Genomic DNA, 10896 nt, shown 5'->3' on the forward strand with positions numbered 1-10896 from the left:
TTAAGGTACACTAAGTCGGCCACTTCAAACTCCAACTCCTTCCGACGCTTGTCCCCATAACTTTTCTGTAGGTTTTGGTCTTCCTTCAACTTGATTTTCAAGAACTTCAACATTTCGGCCGTCTCGTCCACAATCTCCGGTCTGAATAACGTCCGTTCCTTAACCGGCGTCCAGCACAACGGCGTTCGACATGCCCAGCCATAAAGCGCTTCATAAGGCGACATTCCAATACTAGCTTGGTAGCTATTGTTGTATGCGAATTCCACCAAGTTCAAGTACTTTTCCCAGCTTCCGCCCCAATCCAGTACACAAGCTCGCAACATGTCCTCGAGTGTCTAAATTGTTCTCTCGGACTGCCCATCAGTTTGTGGATGGTAGGCCGTACTTAGGTTTACCCTTGTTCCCAACGCCTTTTGAAAAGCTTTCCAGAAATGTGAAGTGAACCGCGTATCACGGTCCGAGACAATACTCACAGGAACTCCATGCAACATGACGATCTCCTCGATGTACCTGACCGCAATTACCTCGGCTCCATCTGTTTCCGCGATTGCGATGAAGTGTGCAGATTTGGTCAATCTGTCCACCACTACCCAAATCTGGTCATAAAGTCCATCTTCACATGATCCCATTTCCATTCCGGCATGGGTAAACTTTGAACTAGTCCGCTCGGCATTTGATGCTCAGCCTTGACGAGTTCACAGGTTTTACACTTAGCAACCCATGCGGCCACATCTCTTTTCATTCCCTTCCAGTGATAGTATCTTTTTAGATAGCGATACATCTTGGTCGAACTAGGGTGGATCGAGAACTTAGACTGGTGCGCTTCCTTTAGAATTTCCTCCCTTATCTCCTTACTTTGCGGGACACACACCATTCCATTCACCAAAATGGTACCATTTTTCCATGTCTGGAACTCCGTCTTATTGTTCTCCGCCCAACTCCTAAGTTCCTCGTCTTTTTCTTGAGCTAATCGAATTCTACTATGTAGATCCGCTTGATCGGCCGCTCCCAGGCCTAGTGGCTCAAACTCCTTAGAAAATGCATTTAAATGCAAAGTCCCCATCATGTAAACCAATGCTTCATGATTTTTCTCGGCTTCCACGTCGAAGCATCTCCTACTTAAGGCATTCGCGACTTGATTTGCCTTTCCTGGGTGATAGGCGATGGCTAAGTCGTAATCTGCGACAAACTCCATCCATCTCCTTTGCCTTAGATTTAACTCCGGCTGGGTGAATATGTACTTTAAACTCTTGTGGTCGGTGAAGATTTGTACTTTGGCTCCATAGAGGTATGAACGCCAAATCTTCAACGCGAACACCACCACGGCCATTTCTAGGTCGTGCATTGGGTAATTCCTCTCGTGTTTACGCAATTGCCTTGAAGCATATGCTATTACACCACCCTTCTGCATTAGTACACAACCTAGCCCAGTTATGGAGGCATCAGTGTACACCACGTACGGCTCGTCTGCCTCCGGCAGCACTGGTATTAGAGCACTCGTGAGCATCGCCTTTAACTCCGAGAAACTTTTCTCGCATTCTTCCGACCATTGGAACTTAGTGTCTTTTCCCGTCAACCGTGTCATTGGCTGAGACATATTTGTAAAGCCTTTGACAAACCTTCGGTAATATCCAGCCAACCCGAGAAAGCTCCTTATCTCGGTGGCATCTTCAGACGTGGCCAGTCCTTTATCGACTTAATCTTCTCTGGATCCACGAACACTCCTTGGTCCGAAATAATGTGTCCAAGGAATCCGACACTCTTTTGCCAAAATGAGCATTTGTTTAACTTTGCAAAAAGCTTTTGCTCTCTTAACCGCTCCAAGACTGCCCTCAAGTGATTTTGATGGGTTTCCCAATCCTTCGAGTAAACGAGTATGTCATCGATGAAGATGATAACAAACTTGTACAAGAATTCCCGGAACACACCGTTCATCATCTTCATGAAGGCTGCCGGTGCAATGGTCAGTCGAAACGGCATGACCACAAACTCAAAGTGGTCGTACCTTGTTCGGAAAGCCGTTTTCCGAATGTCCGCTGGATCTGTCGGAATTTGATGGTACTCCAAGGCCAAGTCTATCTTCGTGAACCACTTCGCACCTCAGAGATTATCCAACAACTTGTCTATCCGGGCAATGGGTACTTATTCTTCACCGTAACGCTATTATGCCCCCGGTAATCGATGCATAGTCTGAAAATTCCATCCTTTTTCTTTAGAAACAAGACCGGTGCACCCCATGGTGAACTACTTGGTCTGATAAATCCTTTCTCCAACAATTCTCCCAATTGTTTCTTTAACTCCGCCATTTCTGCCGGTGCCATCCGGTAAGGCGCTTTAGATATATGGGTCATCCCCGGTTCTAGCTTGATGGTGAACGGATCTGACCTATCCGGCTGCACTCCCTGTACCGCTTCAAACACATCGACAAATTCATTGGCTATTGGAATATCGTCCAATTCCGCCTTTTCCCCAACTTCCTTTGTCGTGATTGTGGCTAAGTATGCCTCACAACCTTTCTCCAGCTTCCTTTCCGCCTGGATTGCTGAGATAATCAAACTTCCTGAAGTTGATCTTATTCCCTGGAATTTCAACGTCCCATCTTTCCTTTCAAAATTTACTCACACTCGGTGACAGTCAATGTGAGCCTTGTACTTTCCCAACTAGTCCATCCCCAAGATAACATTATGTTTCATGAGTGGAACAATGATCAGGTCAGTAGGCATATCGACACCATTGACGATGACCAAGATTCCACGAACCACACCGTAAGAGTACATCACCTGCCCGCCGGCTGCTCAGACCAATCCATTGCTCCGATCTTAGAGCCTTCCGAACCCCCATTGAACATTATCTCGGATTCGGTTGATGAACCCAAAGAGAGAGAGGTTCCTTCTCCGGCTGCTGATAGTGGCCAAGCTGATGGGGGCTCACAGCGGGTTGAGCAACCTGAGTCCTCCTCTTCTTCCCATGAAAAGTTTCAAGGTCGAACCAGCTCCTCTGGGGATGAGCGGAGTAGACCCGACTCAAAGGAAGGAGCGTCCCTCCTTGAGAAGATGTCTGGGGATTCTCACCATGCTACGGAGTCTAGAGGCTCTTCCAATAGGCTTCCCCCGAAGGAACAACGCTATTCTCCTCGCGGTAAGTTGAATCTTGTATGTGATAAATATGAGTATTCGTTTTAAGTGGAATAACCCATTTTACTTGATGCAGCTCCCCCTGCTTCACTAGCGGACTTGATGAGAAGTTATGTTCGTCATGGAGTTTGCGTCCCAGCTTTTGCTGATATGTCCGAAACTAGCCGTGGGAATTTCTTCCGTCTTGCGGACAAAGTCGGCGTGGTTGGTAAATTTTTTTGTTTTTTTTACAAATTTCCAACTTGGTGGCATATTACGAAGAACAACTGTTCGCTTCCCCATCGGTCTCCGAAGTGACCAAGCTTCAGCGCAAGGTGGTCGATCTCGAAGGTCAGGTGGCAGAATATATCTGGCTAGAATCTGAAAATGCCAAGACCGTGGAGAAAGTTGAGCAGATTCGAGCTCGGATGAAAAAGGCTAAGATCGAAGTGCTATATCTAGGGAGCGCTAATGTGGATCTCAGGGGGAAGCTGAAGAAGGCAGGTGAGCTGTATTATGAGGCTGTAGAGAGCGAGAAAGCCGCCAAAAACAGGCTGCATGAGGTCGAACTCCGCAATCAACAACGCTAATAATCGAAGCGGGAAACAGTTGCGAGATGGAGAGGGTGCGGAGAGAAGAAAGACAGTCACTGAGACAAACTCTTCGTCCCCTGATTGAGGATGTAAGGGTACATTTCGAGGAATGGGAAAGATTGGCTCTGGCTCAGATCCGAGCTGTTGAGATTAAGGCCAATCGAATGCTGGTCGAGGAAATCTTGAGGGGGGGGGGAGATTGAAGGTATCGAGGCTGAGCTCGGGATTCTGCGGGCTGACGAGGAGAAAGTTGAGAGCGAGGTCGGGAAGGTAACTATCTGTGACTTTGATCTTTCAGCATGATCTGATCTCTTGGCGGACACTCCCAATCTGCTATGCAATGAGCCACCCCTGAGTATCATCATTGATGAGTCTGGAACTAACTTCGGACAAATGTCGAACCAGGAATTGGACACCATCCGAGGACACACTAATTCGGAGGTGGGAGTAACTAAAGTGGATCTCGTCCTTCCTTAAGTAGACAAAGTTTTACCGGCCGAGCCCGTCTCCACTTTCGATCCTCAATGAGTTTAATTAGGGGTTGTTTTGGCCAAGAGGGCCCCCTTTTTTTGCACTTTTATTTTAGACTTAGTTCGGGGTTTTTGGTTGCGGTGACCGCCGTGAACAAAGATAATATTTATTTTTGATATAAGCTTGTTAGTTTGATTTCGTTTCGTATTTCCTACTTCCAGAGTTAAAACCCTTTAAAGTTGATAAAGAACTCAACCTTCGGAAACTTCGCTGAACTGAACTTATGAAGTTGAATTAACTCATAAAAGGAGTTTACGAAGTAGGAACTCGGATTTATAAACAAATTAATTTTTACGACGTAAGACTTCGGTTTGAAAGAATTCACGAAGCAAGACTTCGGTTTAAAATAATTCACGAAGAAAGACTTCAATTTTAATAGTTCGGTAAACCAATGAAGTATGACTTTAATTTGGCCAATTTACGAATTTTTTTTTAAAAAAAATGGGTTTACGAAGTAAGACTTCGGCTTAAATGATATTACAAAGTGAGACTTTGGTTTTTAGCATTGGTGCGAAGCAAAACCTCGGCTTAATGTTTTTACAAAGTAAGACTTTGGTTATAATGATTGTACGAAGTAATACTTCGGTTTGAAAGAATTCACGAAGCAAGACTTCGGTTTAAAAGAATTCACGAAGAAAGACTTCAATTTTAATACTTCGGTAAACCAATGAAGTATGACTTCAATTTGGCCAATTTACGAAATTTGTTTTTAAAAAAAATGGGTTTACGAAGTAAGACTTTAGCGTAAATGATATTACAAAGTGAGACTTTGGTTTTTAGCATTGGTGCGAAGCAAAACCTCGACTTAATGTTTTTACGAAGTAAGACTTCGGTTATAATGATTGTTCGAAGTAATACTTTGGTTTTAGCATAAGGGAATTGGACTCGCGGAGTTGTGCAAAGAGTTTTTAAAAAAAAATGTTTAACAAAAATTTTATTCTCTTGAACATAAATAGCTGGACCCGATGTGGGTTGCGTACGTACCCTTTTCGGGATCAAGCCAATCATAGTTCGATACAAGGTTTAATCACTAATTATAGAAACATTTAAGATGCAAGGAGTTCCACGACCTTAGAACCGGCTTTCCAATGGAATCTTCTAGAGAGTAGACACCGTTCCACACTTTGGGGGTGATTTTGTACGGTCCTTCCTAGTTGATTCCAAGTTTTCCCGCGTTATCCTCCTCGGTATTCTCTTGAAAATTCTGCAGAAACAAATCCTTGACAGCTAATGGCCTACCTCGAGCTTTGGAGTTGTCATAACGGGCTATAGCATTTTAGTAGTTATGCATCCGAACTGAAGCTCGATCTCGGCGTTCGTTTATGATAACCAAGGTATCTTGCAGGAACTCTTCATTCTCCGTTATCCGACCTGGATTCAGTGTTGTACGGACTTCGGGAACCACTATATCAGTTGGGAATACAACATCAGCTCCATAAACTAAGGAAAACGGTGTTTCGCTAGTAGCTCGCCGAGGTGTGGTTCGGATTGTCCAGAGTACGACTTGCAGCTCGTCTGGCCATCTTCCTTTATGAGAATCCAGCCTTTTTTCAAGTTGGATAATATGACCTTGTTCATTGCCTGTCTGTTCCCTTGTGGGCAACGCGGTGTTGATTTAATAAGCCGTATTTTCCATTTTGCGCAGAAGCTCTCGAACTGCGAGGAGATAAATTGCGGACCATTATCCGTGACGATTTCGTATGGAACACCATACCGGTAAATTGTGCTTTTCAACACGAATTGCTTCACTTGCTCGTGTGTTATGGCCGCGTAAGCTGCTGCTTCCACCCATTTGAAAAAGTAATCGGTAAGGACCAATACGTACTGAACTCCTCCTGGTCTCTGATGTAAGGGACCGATAATATCCATCGACCATCTCATGAAAGGGTTGGGTGCTGACACCGAAGACAGCAGTTCGGTGGGTTGATGGATTGATGGGGCATGCTTTTGACATATTTCGCAAGTCTGGGCATACTCCTTACAATCGGCGAACATGGTGGGCCAAAAAAATTATTTTCTGCAAGAACCGCTTTAACCGGAAGCACAGGGTTTACCGCTTTTACCGACCAGGACAATTTTATTTTTATATATAGTAATATTAAAAAAATTATGGTCTACAAATTTTGTATTAAAATTATATATATTTTTTGAAAAAGCACCTTATAGGTATAACATGTCTAACAAACTTGATTATTTAGTATTAGAATTATACATTTTAAAGTTCGAGTTTTGAAAAGAGATTAACAATTACATTTCACTTATCTTACACCGGATTAATATTTATTCTAACCTTCTCACTCTGCTATGTATTATTTTTTTTATTAAGATAAATTATTTTTTCATATTTACAAATATAATGTACACTTTTATAAATAAAAAATTTCTAATTACATCATAATAAAATCTGAAAATTAGAATATTTATGTATTATGTTTATGAAGGTAAAATATAAAAGTTTAAAGTAATTATTTACTTAATATCCATATCTTATTTGTTAGATGAGAGGTGAAATAAAATAATTAATTACTAATTTATAAATTTTTTAGATTTTGGTATTAAATACGTTGGAATTCGTCAAAAAAAAAGAAAGAGATACCTGCTGGAATTTGTTTTTCTTTTTTTTATTGTTTTATATAATAATTGACAATTTATTAGATTATAAACCAAAACCAAAAACATGTACCTACGAATAACATATTAAATTAAAGATTATATTGAAAATAGCAAATGAACTAATAAAAATACCTACTGCGTCAAGAAATTACAAATAATGGAAAATGTTCTTCATCTTTTAGTTGCCACCAACTAATTTTAACATGCTTTTGGATATGATGATACCTAACATCAAAAATTTAAATTAGACTAAGAATTTATTTAGTTTCCATATAATTAAAATATAAATTTGAAAAGAAACAAACGCTAATTAGAACAAACATTAGAAAATTAATCAACATGAAAAAATAAACCAAACTAAAACAAAAACTGGATATGGTGTCATAAACCCCCCGTGGCCAATACCAATTCAAGAGCCTAGATGATTGATTGTGTATTGGTGCCATGAGCGGAGGAGTATGTCACATGCCATGAGTGATATGTGTTTTTCGCTTTAGGTTTTGGTGGTGTTATGAGATGTGTTTTAAGCTGTATTTATAGATGATCGATGCTAATAGATATGGTTGGTGAGAAAGTAGGAGAACTAATATGTGAAGATTTCACAATTGTCAGAGGTTTTGATAGTATATTTGGTGTTAGGTAAAAATCGATTTATATTAGATATGCATAGTTAAATTAGAATCATCGATTTAATGTTTTTCAATTTTAAATGAAGTGCAATCTCAACATAATATTACTATTTTTATTAAAGATAAATTCAGTTTAGTCAGCTTTGGGTTGTTTGTAGAGGATCTCACGCTTGAAGGGATAAAAGGAAATAAAAAAATGGAGATATGAATCATGTTTCTATTAACGATCAGAGAGTAATACTATATGTGTTTCTTTGCTAGAACATTAAAATTATTTAATTTTAGAAGAAAAATAGTAATCAAGTGGAAAATAATTGAGGGATAATCGACATTAGATATTATAGTTTACTTTTTCACTAAAACATTTAAAACTTTTAATTAAAATGGAAAATAAAAATTGATTTTGTTAAGATATTCTATGAAAATATATACTACTAGTATTATGACCCGTCCTATGGACGGGGACATGTATCACTGGTTTTTATATTATTGAAATATTTTTTTTGTTTGTAAAATCAAAATGTTAAGACTTAACCAAAACATGACCTCTAACAATGATAAGAAAACATTAATCTAGTACATTCTTTGAGACAATAATAAATCAGTCTCTATAAATTAGTACCATACTAAAGGATAACATGGTTTGATAAAAATAATAAAATAAATAAAAGATAACATGGAAATGAGTTTTATAATAAATAACATAAGAAAAAACCTTCATATACAGTAAACAAATTTTAGAGATACATTCAGCAGGAGAATATTATTAATTAGTAGATGTGTAGATGGAAAGTGACATGAGTTGTACACAGTGAGCTTTCTCTTGTTTTGTTCTTGAATCATATAAAATGTAGAGTAATAATCTCCAACCATGAATCTGAAATAAAGAAAAAATATGTAATCAATGAAACTCACCTTGTTTTATTATGAGATTAAAAGTAAAAATAAAAAGAATGAATCTGAAATAAAAAGAAAGAGACATAGAATGAAAAGAAGTCAATAAGCATGGATCGGTTACAATTGTTTTTCATACAATTTATAAAACCATTAAACAAACACATGACTTGAAATTAAAACCTATTGAAACCTACAACAAATAAGAGAACACAATTCAATCACTGATCAACCAACCCTTAAGAATCAAAACTGAGATGAACAAGATTAATTATAGATAGAAACACTCCCCAAACAGATCTAGAAACCATGATTTTGATTTGATAACTTTGAATCGCTAGCGTGGTTGAGAGGAGATCCGACGAACCTGTGGCGAGTGTTGTGGTTGTGTGGTCTTGAAAGATCCGCCCACTCTCGTAATTTGGAGACTCTCCTTTCGCGTTACTCCCAAATTCCAGATTATTGGTGAACCCTAAATCAAAATCTCAAACACCAAGAAGAATTAGGGACAAACTCACTGCCTAAGATGTGGAAACGACAACAGATCTAAGAAAAGATGATGGAGCCATGGAGGACAAAGACGACGGGGATGGAGGAAGAATCCGAGAAGTGATGTTTCTGGATTCGGATCTGAGGAATTGGAGAAGAAGGACTCGGAAGAGATTCAAATGATGATATGACTGGAGTGTGTGAATTCGAGATCTGAAGCAGGACTGTTGTGCTAGGGACGAGAACAAGAATTAATGGGAAGATAAAGAGACTATGTGTTGGGGTTTTTCTCTTAAAGAGACTATGTGTTGAAAGAAGGAGATAAGATTGTGTATTTGTGTGCGTTGTTTAAGTGGTTAGGTCAAATTTTTTTCTTTTTTAAACTTCTTTTTACTTTTTTTTGGGCAAACAACTTAAGTTTGCAGAAAATTTTCATTAAAATTTGAGCAGACAACCAAATTTTATTATTCATAGCGTTTATCATTTTAGAATCGCTATAAAAAATAAACGTAAACCAACCATAACATAAACGCATAAAACGTTATACTAAAGTGCTATCAATACTAGTTTTTCTTGTAGTGACACAATTGCTTCATCCTCGAGAAAAAATAACTAATGGCAACAAATAAGTTTTCATCTGTTTTATTACTGTCGTTGGTAATGTTTGCTCTTATCTTTTTGCCTATGATTTTAGGTATTTTGTCAAAGGATATAATTTTTTTTTATTACCTGAAATTTTATGAAATATGATTTGATTTTCTCATTTGAAAACAATGGTTTGACTAAACACACATAAAGACAAAACTCATGTGTAGACGTGTTAAAATATTAAATTGATTATTTTGTAATCAAACTATTATTTATTAATGTGTTTAAGATGAACCACACACATATATTATATATATATTTTGTTAAACACATAGGGCAATATTACAAATGCAAGTTTGACGGATGTAAACTCACACCGGTATGCGATAAAAAAATGCATGTCTATGGGATACCCAAGAGGAGGGGTGTGTGAACTCAGTGCTAAACCTCCTTACTAATTCATTCTATATATGTACTTATAGTCTCAATTATATATGAAAAAATATATTTTTTTGAAGTATGGTTCTTGGTATGCAATCTACATTCAATCATAACATAAAAAAAAAAAAATCTTCCTTTCCTATACAGCATATAATTTCTTTAGTTATTTAATCTCAAATATAACAATTCAGAAGAGTATGAACTTTCTCGAAATTTTCATTCGACAAATAAAGCAACTAGCTGAGTTATACACATAATAAATTTGTGTTTGTTTCAGTAATTTTATGTTAAAAGAGTAAATTGGTTGTTGCCCAAAAAAAAAGATTAAATTGGTTATTTTTTACTTAATATTTGCTGATGTTTTTATTTATCACCACAATATGAACAAGTACAAACCGGTTTATAATGTAAAGATGTGAACACATGTTGTGATTAATTATAATTTGGCAAGAAAAAAAATGGTGTTAGGTGAAGTGACCTTAGTACAGTGGCAACATCTAAGTCCATTTGTACAAGGTACTATTACACCAGAGATCGAGTACTGCTTCCTAGGAATATAGAAATTTGGCTAATGAAAAAAAAAAATAGTGTTAGCTTCATTGAAAAATTGGAGAACGAAGAGATGTCTAACTGAGATTTTGAGGAATAATATTCCCAGGTTAGTTATTATCATAATATTTTATTGTAGTGATTTGACCAAAAGTATCTTTAGTTTTGAAGGATGAAAAAATCCGATTAACATTATGAAAATTTTAGAGTTTATTATAAGTGTCTCCTAATATCTCGAACCTTCAAGAGTTGTGAAATTTTAGTACTTTTGGAATTAAATTGAAGGGTTTGAAATTGATCTAGATTTTTTTTTCTGAATTGTGTGTTTCTAAATCCAAATGTACATTGTACAAGAATAGTTTCTAAGCCTTCTATGAGTCATTTGGTGAATGGTTATGTGGTCATTAGAAGAGATTAATTAAGCGCTTAGCCAAAGGTTGCATATGATTTTAGGTA

General features: G+C 37.7%; 1 long non-coding RNA gene across 1 annotated transcript; it reads right to left on the minus strand.

Moving 5' to 3' along the window:
- On the minus strand, window positions 8152-9227 carry LOC104750266. The gene is made up of 2 exons (XR_761570.2): window positions 8741-9227; window positions 8152-8356 (listed from the first exon to the last, which is right to left on the minus strand). It is a non-coding gene; the product is annotated as an uncharacterized LOC104750266 (long non-coding RNA).

Source organism: Camelina sativa, chromosome 16 (assembly GCF_000633955.1).
Source record: "Camelina sativa cultivar DH55 chromosome 16, Cs, whole genome shotgun sequence".
Lineage (NCBI taxonomy): Eukaryota > Viridiplantae > Streptophyta > Magnoliopsida > Brassicales > Brassicaceae > Camelina > Camelina sativa.